Raw genomic sequence first — 12,343 nt, 5'->3', positions numbered from 1 at the left:
ATTAACAGAGCCCATTGAACATAGATTGTGCTGCAGAGGGGAAGGGGAGTAAGTATTTTAGGAGGCTGTACTGATTTCATTCACAAGTATCTTGTACATCCAGAAATGTGGTGGATGCTTCCATATATGTAAGATGCAGAGACAGCCTGCCTGGCTACCACTACTTTGGAAGCCAAGAAGGTGCCCTCTGCCATGCTTCCACGCTGCTCCTAGCGGCACGTCTGAAAATGAAATCTCAGCATGAAGGAACCCAACTGACTTTCTCCAAGATGGAGAACTAAAGCCCTCCTCAGGGAAGCTGCATGACGAACCCAGACTATTACCCACTCTGTTCTTCATTAGCCATTGGTTGTACGCAGGGCCTGATGGGGAGGGGAATGGGAATGGGAATGTGCCCCTAATGTTAAACTTCACTAGGGGATTGGAGAACTAGCACATTTACAAAGCTAGGGAACGTCGGTGTCCTGCTGCTCAGTGAGAGAACTGGCTCTGTTTGGTAAGATCCCACATCTTTCCACTAAGGTTTTCTGCTTGTTGGAAGTCTCCTTTGTGTCTTCTCCGAGGCTGGGTGCAAAGGAACTTTTGCAGCTGCCTTGGATGCACACATGCTCAGAGATTATGCCGCAGCCATAGTGTGGCTGAGGAATGATCCCTTCACGAGATATGAGACCCCTGAGAGAGTGGCACCATCAGGGTGCCCTTCGAAGTGAAGCTAAAGTCCCCATTCCTTCGGATGGCTTATCCCCATCAGTACAAGCCTGATCCCGCGCAGCTCAATTGGGTGACTCCCTAAGTAAAGACTATGCATGGGAGGCTGGATTTGAAGGTTTGCACTCAAATTTAGGAGTACAATCTTTCATCCTCCACAATGGGATTTTGTCTTGAGGACTCCGTATGGTGCTCACCAGTAAATTAAAGCTGCCTTTGTGCAGCGTCATGGAGCTCGTCCATGCATTTGATGTCCCATTCATTTACTCGGCAGTATTAAAGGAGATGATGTACCTGAAGAAGGTCGGAAGGGCACATCCAGCATAGGACTTGTGATAAAATCACGCTGATGCCGAGATGTTTTAAACTCATTCACAATCTTCCTTTGGTTGCCACCCTGCAGCTGCTTTAACCACTGGACAATGGCTTTGCTAACACCTAGTGCTTTGGGGGCAGCTTGCCTGCCCATGAATGGAAGAAAGAAGAGAGCCCTGTGCTGGTGAAAGTGTAGATTGGGGTGACTTTGAACCGACTGGGACCGTGCTACCAGATTTGGGATGCACGTTATAGCACAAGTGATCCCTGCCCCTTCACTGTGCTGCTAGGGCAACCAGATGTCCCGATTTTATAGAGATAGTCCCAATTTTTGCGTCTTTTTCTTATATAGGGTCCTATTACCCCCCACCCCCATCCCGATTTTTCACATTTGCTGTCTGGTCATCCTATGTGCTGCTGAGAAAGGGATCAGGCCCATGGGCAAATTCCTATTCACTGTGAGTAAATTTAGTGCATAGGCACAAGACCTAGGCCCTAGAGTCCCATTTAAGCATTAAGATTTAAGTAATTCATAGGCCTTATGCTGGCCCTCTGCATGGGAATGAATTTATTATTACTATTTATTTGTATTAGAGTAGCACCTAGACACTTCACCCCCCTCCCACCGCCCAAATTCAGGATCTCATTGCGCTAAGCACTGTACAAACCCAGAGGAAGAGACAGTCCAGGCCCCAAAGATCTTACTGTCTAAATAAACAAGGCAGACAAAGGATGGGGAACTGAGGCAAAGAGATGAATGATTTTCCTGAGGTCACACAGGGAGTTTTCAGGACTGAATGCCGGCCAAATAGCCTGTGTCCTAGTCCAATGCCTTAAATAGAAGACCGTCACGATAAGGTAACAGGACACATAGACATGATGGGCTAAAATGTGAAAGGCCTAGAAGAGAAGAACAAGAAGTTGGCGTATGATGCAGAAAAGGGTGAAGAGATGAGGGAGGGATCCTCAGAGGGGCAGAGGATGAGGTTAGAGTGATGGTGACCCTAGCAGTAGTATTTTGAATGACCCTCCTTCAGGATTTGCTTTCTGCTCAATGAGCATGGACCTTGGTTGGACTGAGAGGGTCCTGAGGGCTTTGCACCATGGAGGGGACATGGGTCGGGATCTGATGCCATGCTGTAGGACTAAGGAACTGTGTGCAGATACTGTGTGCATGGTCCTCAGGGATTTTCATGCACTCTGAGGCTGTGTATTAATGGCCCCTCTGATGCTTTGTCAATACTGCGGGGTTCACGCATTGGCATGGTGGATGCTATGACACCTTCTCAAGCTGTGGCCCACCTATTTAAGGATACTTGTACTGCTTATGAGGTTATGCAGGCAAACCTGGCTAATATATTGGCTTAGTGCATGTCACTGCTAGGGGCTTGCCCCTGGTATTATAAAAGTTCACCACTTACAGCTAACAGAACAGTAGCAGAAGTGTTCAGTTCTGATTGATGATTGTGGTGTATATGTAGTTCCGGGTACATGACACACCTACATCACATGGGGACTTACTATGAAGTACCTGTGCTCTTGGTTTGAGTTACACAACTCTACCTGCATGATGTAATCTTACTGTTTGAAACTCTTTAAGAGTCTATTTTTACAAGGTGAACCCTGCCCTTTTGGATGTGTCATTAGAAACACAAGATTCGAATGACTCCTCAGGCATCCGGATCACATGCAAACTCCAGAAGTGGCCTGGCGCAACACACTATAGGCAGACACCTCCAGGATTACATTCTGAAGATGTGCGCCCAGCATACGCTGTACAGCATGGGGGAAGGTGCACTCCCACCGCACTCTAGGTTGGGCTGATGGCAAAACCTGTGATTTTCAGACTGCAGATGCCAGGTGTTGAGGTACAAGGCTGATGACGACACGGAAAAGGCTCAGCTCTGCTATTTCAAACCTTTCTCCCCCAGCTATTCCTGGCACTATTTCCATGTGCACTGGAAGGGTCCCTCACCTGCTTTGGGCCACTTGGTGAGGACAGAAGGTCCAGTTTGGCAAATGTCTCTTGATTTGCCAAGCTGAGAGAGTGACATAAAACCGGTGCCAGGCTCTGATGTTGACTGATACAGACAGCAGCATCACAAAGACTCAACCAAACTATTGGATAGAGCATAAAGGGGCTGTCTCAGAAACATCCCTTGGGGCCTTTACCTCTCTCTGCAGTGTGCAGTAAGCACTCAGAGACAAAGTGTTTGACAGAGATCTGCTTCATTCAGTGTCTCAGCGCCAACTGCCTCTACATTACACAACACAAGTCTCTTAAAGGTGCAGTTCCCCACACTCCTGACAGAACTCCCTCAAAGGTGAGTGTAAGGTGCAAATCAAAGAGGAGTCTCCTGCCCCCTTAGCTGCAGTCCCTGTGGAACAGCTCAGGAGAGCCCGCGTGAGGCCGCTGACGTTCCCACCTCTCAGTAGTTGTACGCTGTACCCTGCAATGCTCCTGGGGCCAACAAATGTTATGGTTCCATCAACTTTTAATAGATTCATAAGTGTTAAGGCCTGAAGAGATCATTGTGATCGTCTAGTCTGGCCTACTGTATAACACAGGCCAAAGAACCTCCCTCAGTAATCTCTGCACCAAACCCATCACTTCTGGGCGAGTTACAGCATAGCTTTTAGACAGCCAGCCAATCTTGACTGAAAACTCAGAAGTGACTGGGAATCCACCAATCCAAGGTCACACAGGAAGTAAAAAGCTGTGGGAACCTGCTGACACCAGGAAAAGGGTGTGATACATCTGGAGCATATCTGTGGGGGGCTCTTTTCTTAAAATAAGAATAATCCTCACCTCGGCAGAGCACTTCGAGGCTCTGACGAAAGGCTCTGTGTTGTTTATTCTTAGTTTTATTATATTTCAAGAGAGATGCTCTCCTGGCTAGTTGTAATCATTGAAGATGCCACAGCACTTTTCACAATAGTTAATTCTCATTGCGTGGCCATAGTCCAGCTCAGGTAATTCCATGCTGCAGAGAGGATGTGCTTGCACTTTTGGTCCTCAGTGGCTCCGCTTTCAAATAGCTGCACATTCCACCCCGTACGAGGCTGCAGTGGGCAGAGTGGATCCTGCCTATTTATGCCCCAGTCCTGCAATGCACACATGTGGATGGGGATGCTGTGAAGCACCAGCAGACTGCCTGGGCTCTGTAAATTGCCAGATTGGGGCCTTTGTGTGTAAAGCACATTGTGATTCCTCGGAATTGCACAGTATTGCTATTGCTCCCTGATCTGGTGATGCTCTGCTGCCTGACTCAGATGTGGGAGGGGAGACATGAGCCCCCAGCGTTGCCAGGGCAATCTCCACTAGCGTGATCACTGTGAGCCCAGGGGTTAATGCTTGTGCTCTGGTTTCCCGGATAGAATGAAGTGTGGGTGACAGGAAAGGGAGAGGGAGGGGAGGAAATGGCAGGGGAGACAAACTGCTTTGTGTGACGTACAGTTCAGGTGAGTCCATTCTGGCCTGGCTAGCGAAGGGGGTGGCACAAGAAACAAAAAGAGGGCGGGTGATGGGAGAGAGAGGTGACCTGTGACGTTGAGAGGAGATGACATAGGGTGACTGTCTCAGAAGTGGGGTGTGGCGATCGTGAGATAATCTGTCTGCCGTGGGGCACAAGAAACCCCACCCCATGTGCAGTTATGAAATCTCTTCCAGTCTCATGGAGAGATCTATCATTTGAGTAAATTGCTCTGAGAGCTGGAAACTGCCAGTTAGGTTTTGCAGGAACGTTTGAACTCCCAGGCACTCAGTGACATTTACCAGCCTCTGAGCCCGCACTGGGCAGCCGCCTTTAAGTCTCAGCACATCACATCTTAGGTCAAAATCTGCAAGACCTGGTCCTCCAAGGAAGGTCCCAAATGCGCTCAGATCTCCACTGACACTCTCCTGGGTATTGATTTCACTGAGTCACCTCATGTTCCTATCTCATGGTACTACATTTAAAAGCAGGCACTGATCTGCTTCCAGTGTTGCCAACTCTCATGACTTTACTGTGAGTCTCATGCTACTTGGTGTTCTTCTGAAAGCCCTGTCTCCTGGAGTCATGTGATTAGATGAACATCTTAGATGTCAGGGGGGAAAAAAAGTGTGTAGCCCTCATGGTTGCAGAGAAAAGCTTGACAATGTGACCACAGGGTGCCCTGAAGGCTCAGAAGCCAGGAGGCAAAAAAACAAAACAAAAACAAAAAACCCAACTTTTATTATTAAACCAATCCTACAATATTTTGAGGCCTGGTACACGCTTTTTAAATGCTCGTTTTGGCAATCCTGAGCTTCCTTCACACTCTTAAATTCCTCCACTAAATCCTACTCAACCCTTTTCAGGCTACGAAATCCTAGTTTTTCTGTTGCGTCCCTTCATGTGTAATCTCACTCCACTTCTAACCATCTGTCTTGCCTATCGTCAGTCTTAGAGCTTCCTTAGGGACAAATGAGGATTGTTCCATGTACCCTAGTGCCATCAGAAACATTTCTTGCTTATTTCCTGCCCCGTTTTTAATGCACTCAAGCCCCTACTTTGTTTGTTGGATGGATTCTATACTCAGGGCAGGCACCAATATTTTTCCTCAGAGGAAATTCACAGTACTTTGGCAGATAGGAAAAAAATAGGTTATTTTGTGCCAGGGAATGTCACCTTGCACCTATCCAAGGTGAATTTCAAAGCGCATCATGTTGCTTTGTCCCATGTGCTTTTCAATCCACTTCAAACTGCTCAAACAGCTGAGTCCCAACAATAAAGTTCACAGATTCACCGATTCCAAAACAAGAAGGGACCATTGTGATCATCTAGTCCGACCTCCTGTATAGCACAGGCCATAGAACTTCCCCAAAATCATTCCCAGAGCAGCTCTTTTAGAAAAACATCCAGTCTTGGTTTAAAGATTGTCAGTGCTGGAGGATCCACCACAACCCCTTGGTAAATTGTTCCAATGGTTAATTACTCTCATTATCAAAAAAATGTACATCTAATTTCTAGTCTGAATTTGACAAGTTTTGATTTCCAGCCATTGGAGTGTGTTGTACCTTTCTCTGCTAGGCTGAAGAGCCCATTATCAAATGTTTGTTCCCCATGTAGGTACTTATGGAATCAAGTCACCCCTTAACCTTCTCTCTGTTAAGCTAAATAACTTGAGCTCCTTGAGTCTATCACTATAAATCCTGTTTTCTAATTGTTTAATCATTCTCGTGGCTCTTCCCCCAGCCCTCCTGAATTTATCAACATCCTTCTTGAATGGCAGGCACCAGAGCGGGACGGAGCATTCCAGCAGTGGTCGCACCAGTGCTAAATACAAAGGTACAATAACCTCTCTGCTCCTACTTGAGATTATGCCCTTTCCTTCGCAAGAGCGTTAATAAAAACTTTAAATAGCCGTCATCACACTCCAGTCCTGGGGCACTATCAGACTTCTGGGGCACCTGACTGTTTGGCTCCCTCTGCTCTGAGGACCAGCCGGATTCTTTCTTTAAAAGCTGACAAAGTGATTAATGCACAACAAGACTTTGCCCCTCATCCAGCAGCTATTAATTATCCTTAACAGCCTTTTGTGACAAGTCCTATAAAAAAGCGTCTGAAAATGCAAGTGAATCACATCCACCAGATTAGTTTTATTTACTATCTGACTAACTTTTTCCAACATAGGGCCCTGCAGGTTAGACAGCCCTTTCTCCTTTCGTTCACAGGCACAGCGGGGTGCAATTAACACTCAACAGGGCTGCGATGCTTCCCAAACAATCCCTACACACACTACAGGGTGAAATCCTGGCCCCACAGAAGTCAAGGGCAAAACTGCCACTGATTTCAGTGGGGCCAGTGCTTAATGATCATGTGTGTGGAAAGCTAAGGGGGGAAGAGGAGATAAAAAGGTTTGAAGCTCCCTCCCCCAATTTTAGCTATCTACAGTGTTATATAGGCTTTACAGCTGAGAAAGAAGCCAAAATCTATAATCCCACATACTAAAGGTAGGACGCATGTGAATACTGCTAAGAAACAAAACTTTATAACCTGGCCCCAGTCACAAAGGTCAATATCCTGTCACATGACCAGCACGGGCTGCTAGCCAATGGAAAACCCAGCTGCCCCTGTTGCAAACAGACAGGCTCCTATAATGTGTTATTAATCTCACTGAATCGGAAGCCTTGAAGCGCTTCCTAATTCAGGCTGGTGTAGTTAAGGAGCCCGGCTACATCTAGCACTACTGAGAGCTGGAGTTTTGGCTGCAGAGGAAGCGGTGGTTTGTTTCTAGAGAAGCGCTAGAGATGATGCATCCAAGAGAAACTGCGGCTTACTTCAGCCAACTGGGCTGCTTCATGCCACCAAGCTGAATCAGGAACTGATTTAGGGCTGCCAATTGAGTCTTTTCAGTAAGATTAGCACTTTAAAGAGGGGGCAGCTGGGTGCAAGTGTGGCAGCAAAAATCTATGCAGCTGTTTTTTGTTATGTTAATGGAAAGGAAATGTGTGTGTGTGTATATCCTCATATTAATATTACAGCTATTTCATTACTCCTTCAGGCAGAGTAGGGACAAAGAGTGTTTTTGTTTTTACCGATTGTTAGTTTTAATTGCCTGTAAGAAGAAAACCAGAACCAAGATTTTTCTACTCTAAATAATTCAAGGCAGAATTCACAGGTACACTCTGGCTGTTTTGTGCCCCTTCACTGACATGAAGCAGCTATAAAGCTATCATTAGTCACTCTGTAACAGGCTGTATCACAAGATCCAGTGTCAGATCATTTCCCAGACTAATTGCATTGTCCCTCGTGAGCTCACTGTGTGAAATGTCATGATATTTGATCACTACCAAATGATATTGTTCTTTAATGTACGATTACTTCATGCCTCCACGTCCATGCAATCACACACCATATACGTGCCGTGATGCTCAGCTCACTCTAGGACATATGCTCATGTACACCCACAGACTGAAGTGCATCCTTCCTTCTCATTCAAATTACAACATCATGAATGTTAATGACCAAATCAGTCCATGGGTGTCTCAGAGCTGGGACTAGGTAGCAAAGCAGATAGAACTCTACATCAATGGCTCTCAACCTTTCCAGACTACTGGACCCCTTTCAGGAGGCTGATTTGTCTTGCGTTCCCCCCAAGTTTCACCTCACTTAAAAACTACTTGTTTACAAAATCAGACATCAAAATACAAAAGTGTCCCAGCACACTAGTACTGAAAAATATCTTACCTTCTCATTGTTACCATATCGTTATAAATTAATTGGAATATAAATATTGTACTTTCATTTCAGTGTATAGTATATAGAACAGTATAAAGAAGTCATTGAAACTTTAGTTTGTACTGACTTTGCTGGTGCTTTTTATGTGTTTTGCCTGTTATAAAACTAGGCAAATATCTAGATGAGTTGATGTACCCCCTTGAAGACCTCTGTGTGCCCCCTGGTTGAGAACCACTGTTCTACACCACTGAATGACTACACACATACTAGTGCAAGCTCTGGGCCTGGTGCATTCGCTGAGCAACCTCTGACTCAGAAAAGGGTGCTAGGGATGGCAAAACAGCACAAGAAAACTTGCACTGAGGTAACCCAAGAAGATCCCGTCTCTGGGTACAAAGAGAAGATTTCAGTGGGCTCCTCTAACCCAGGCAAGGAGTAGGAGCGGGTGGCTAGAGCAGGGGACAGCACCGGAATTCTGCAGCTCTATTCCCAGCTTTGGCCACTGACTTGCTGTGTCATCTTGGGCAAGTCACTTTGGCGTGGATGTCAATGGAAGTTAGAAGCCTAGATAGCTTTGAGGATCTGGGCCGTCCCCACTCTGTGTCTGTTTCCTTAAATGTAAAATGGGGATGGTGATACTAATCTACCCCACTGGGTTAAAGGGAAAATTAAAGAATAATTGTTAAAGTGTAATTAATAATGTTTGTAAAATGCTTTGAGATCATGTATGATGTTTAGGGGCAAACTCTTAGCATAGTAAGATAACAACCTCACATGCATGTGATGTGCAACTGTTGCCTGAATTAATATCATAGATTATTAGGGTTGGAAGGGACCTCAGGAGATCATCTAATCCAACCTGCTGCTCAAAGCAGGACCAATTGCCAAATGGCCCCCTCAAGGATTGAATTCATAACCCTGTATTTTTTAAGCAGGCTAATGCTCAAACCACTGAGCTATCCCTCCCCTCCATAATATAGTCTCCTGAGTCTTTACTCTCATCAACCTTGCTTTGGAAAGGACGTTTCTCCCTTGATTAAGGCTTGGCAGATCTGTTACATTGTTTCTAGCTGCCTGGTAAGCTCTGTGGTTTCAGGATGAAATATCCATCTTATTGCTACTTTCTTCCTGTAAAGCAAGATGGAGCCCAAAGTGGCTTTTGGGATTAAAAGCACAGGTTCAACGATGTGATGAGTTTCAGGGTTAGCCTTTCATTTTTGGAGAACTGGATTCAGGAGTGAGGAGAGAGGGGCATCAACAGAGCAGTGTGGAGAGCCTAGGGCTGAAATAGCAGCTGCAGGTCAGGGGTGAGGGGCACTGGCAGAGCTGTGTGTGGGGAGCCCAGGGCTGGGATAGCAGGGGGGCTGCAGGTCAGGAGTGAGGGGCACTGGCAGAGCTGTGTGTGGGGAGCCCAGGGCTGGAATAGCAGGTGGCTGCAGGTCAGGGCTGAGAAGCAATTGCAGGGTTGGAATAGCAGCAGTATTGCTGGTCTCAGGAGAAACATTGTGACCAGAAGCAACTACAGGAAGGCCCACAACTCCTCATGGGAAGTGGGTGATCCTTCAGTAATGATGGCTAAGATCCCTCAGCCTCCTATCCTGGTGCAGTCTACAATCTTGGGCAATTACAAGAAAGGAGATACTCACCTTTGGATGCCTGAGGGTGTTGCACCCTCTTATCACAGAGCTACTGTATATTACACAGGTCACCGTTCCAAAGTCAGTGGCTCCTCCCTGTCTATTAAAATGTGTTCATTGCTCACATGAACCACTGTTTGTAAACCGATCACCTGGCAGCAGGGAGCTCCTCCCATTGGGTCAGAGCCTACCATCTGCTCGTCTCCTGACTTTGCATCTTGTTCTAAAGATGGGGGACCCTCATTTGGAGAATGAAATAATAGCAATGAAAGAATGAGCTAGTTCCAAAATGACTCGGAACTCAGACCTTGGCATGTAACAGCAGTAATCTCCATGCTTCTGACTATTGCTTAGCAAGAAACACCTCTCGTGCTATTAATAAAATACTATCTGCCACCCTTGGTATTTATAAAGCTGAAACACCCGTGCCCTGCTGTGTGGGTCCACTCAGAGACTGAAGGCCAGATTCAGCAGTGAGCCTAAATTGAGGTAACCTTCCTCCAGCCCCCACAGTGTGCTTGTGGTACCAAGTGGAGTTCCCATCTTGCTCTGCCCAGAGTAACTACACATTAGATGTGGTCAAAGCTTATCTAGGGTTTCCTTTATTGTTAACTTCCATAACCACATAAGTTGGAGGTTAGACTTACTCATGCAGGACACTTTGCCCCAATTCCATGTGCCTCACAGAGATCCTCCAAACACTCTGACATCCTGCATTTGAGCTAAGAGAATCCACCAGCTAGCAAGAGTCAACAACATAACTCTGCATGTCTACATAGGGGGGTGTTGGCAGCTGACATTAGTCTGAATTGACAGAGGAGACGTGTTCTTATGCAGGGTACTGGAACCTGAACTACAGCTATGCAAATAATGCTTTTTATCAGTTTGCTGGCAATTCTGAAAAATTGGGGAGAAAAACTTTGTTTGGGGTCAAACTGAAAATGAATATTTTTAAACATTTGGTGAATTGAAAAGTTAAAAAAAAATGTTTGTTTCAGGTTGAACAAAATGTTCCATTCAGATTTGAAGCTTTCAAACAATATTTTGGCATTTTTAAAAGATAAAACATAAGGAAATTTCAAACCAAAAAGTCGCTTCAAAATGAAAAATTAGACCCTTTAGAAAATGTTGAAATGAAAGGTTTTAACTTTTTTGGAATGTTTTTGTTTTCAACAGGAACAGTTGGGTGAGACAGACACAATTTTGAGAGATAAGGAAGGCAAGGTAATACCTTTTATTGGCCCAACTTCTGTTGGGGAGGGAGACAAGCTTTCGAGCCGCACAGAGCTCTTCTTTGACCATAGAAGTTGCTCCAATAAAAGATATTATCTCACACACCCTGTCGCTCTGCCCTCCTGGGAGCGACATGCCTATAACACTGTATACAACAAATTCAAGAAACATTTTGGTGTTGCTAAATCTGCATTTTTTGCTGAGAAAAGTTTCACCCTGCTCTACTTCCACCCCTGTTAGAGTATGTTACACCAGCTTAGATTCATTCACTTAAGCATAATTTACCAATGTAGAACCTACACCTCCGCAACTTACCCATCACCTCTGCATTTGGCCCTCGGAGACTAACCAGGTGTAAAGTGTGTGTCACACACTGAGGGGTCAGAAAAGAAGGCTGAAGTAAGAAAAATAATGAACAGGAGGCTGTAACATCGGAGCGATAAGGTAGGTGAGGTGGTAGCTTTTAGTGGACCAACTTCTGTTGGGGAGAGAGACAAGCTTTCCAACTATGCAGAGCTCTTCTCCAGGTCTGGGATAGGAACTCCCAGTGCCACAGCTAAATGCAAGGTGGAACAGATAGTTAAGCATAATCTAAGGGACCATTCAAGGAGAAGTGGCCCATTAACACCCCTGTAGTCATAGGATAAAAAGTGGGGTTAGTGGGTTACAGGAGGCTGCAAAAAAGTGTAATCTGAAGTAGGCCAGGCCCTTCTGTAACCTACATTTTCTTCCAGGTCCTTGAGGTGCAAGCTACACCATCTTAGAGACTCCAGTGTAAGTGGGTCTGAGGCTTGGTCTACACTAGCTTATCTCGGTATCACTACATTGCTCAGAGGTGTGGAAAATCCATACTCCTAAGCAACACGATTATACTGATCAACCCCCTGGTGTGGACAGTGTTATGTCTACGGGACAGCTTCTCCTTCCGCCATAGCTACTGCCTCTCTGGGAGGTGGGTACCTACACTGATGGGAGAAGTCCTCCCGTCAGCATAGGTAGCATCTTCACTGAAGCGCTGCAGTGGTGCAGCGCAGCATTTTCAGTGTAGATGAGCCCTGAGAGGGTCTGGTGAGGGAAAGCTACCTGAGGAGGTAGGAATGTAAGTTAGTGTGGAGGAGTCTAACCAACGTATACCTCTGAATTTGGCTCTGGAACAATATCAATCACGATGCTCGTGGGTGGCTCCTGTGCTCCGGGGCTGGGAGTGTGGCTCCTGGCACTGGAGTGCTGGGGTGGGGAACCTGATGA

Source organism: Mauremys reevesii, linkage group 3, assembly GCF_016161935.1.
Source record: "Mauremys reevesii isolate NIE-2019 linkage group 3, ASM1616193v1, whole genome shotgun sequence".
NCBI lineage: Eukaryota > Metazoa > Chordata > Testudines > Geoemydidae > Mauremys > Mauremys reevesii.
Note: the sequence above shows the minus strand (reverse complement) of the source record.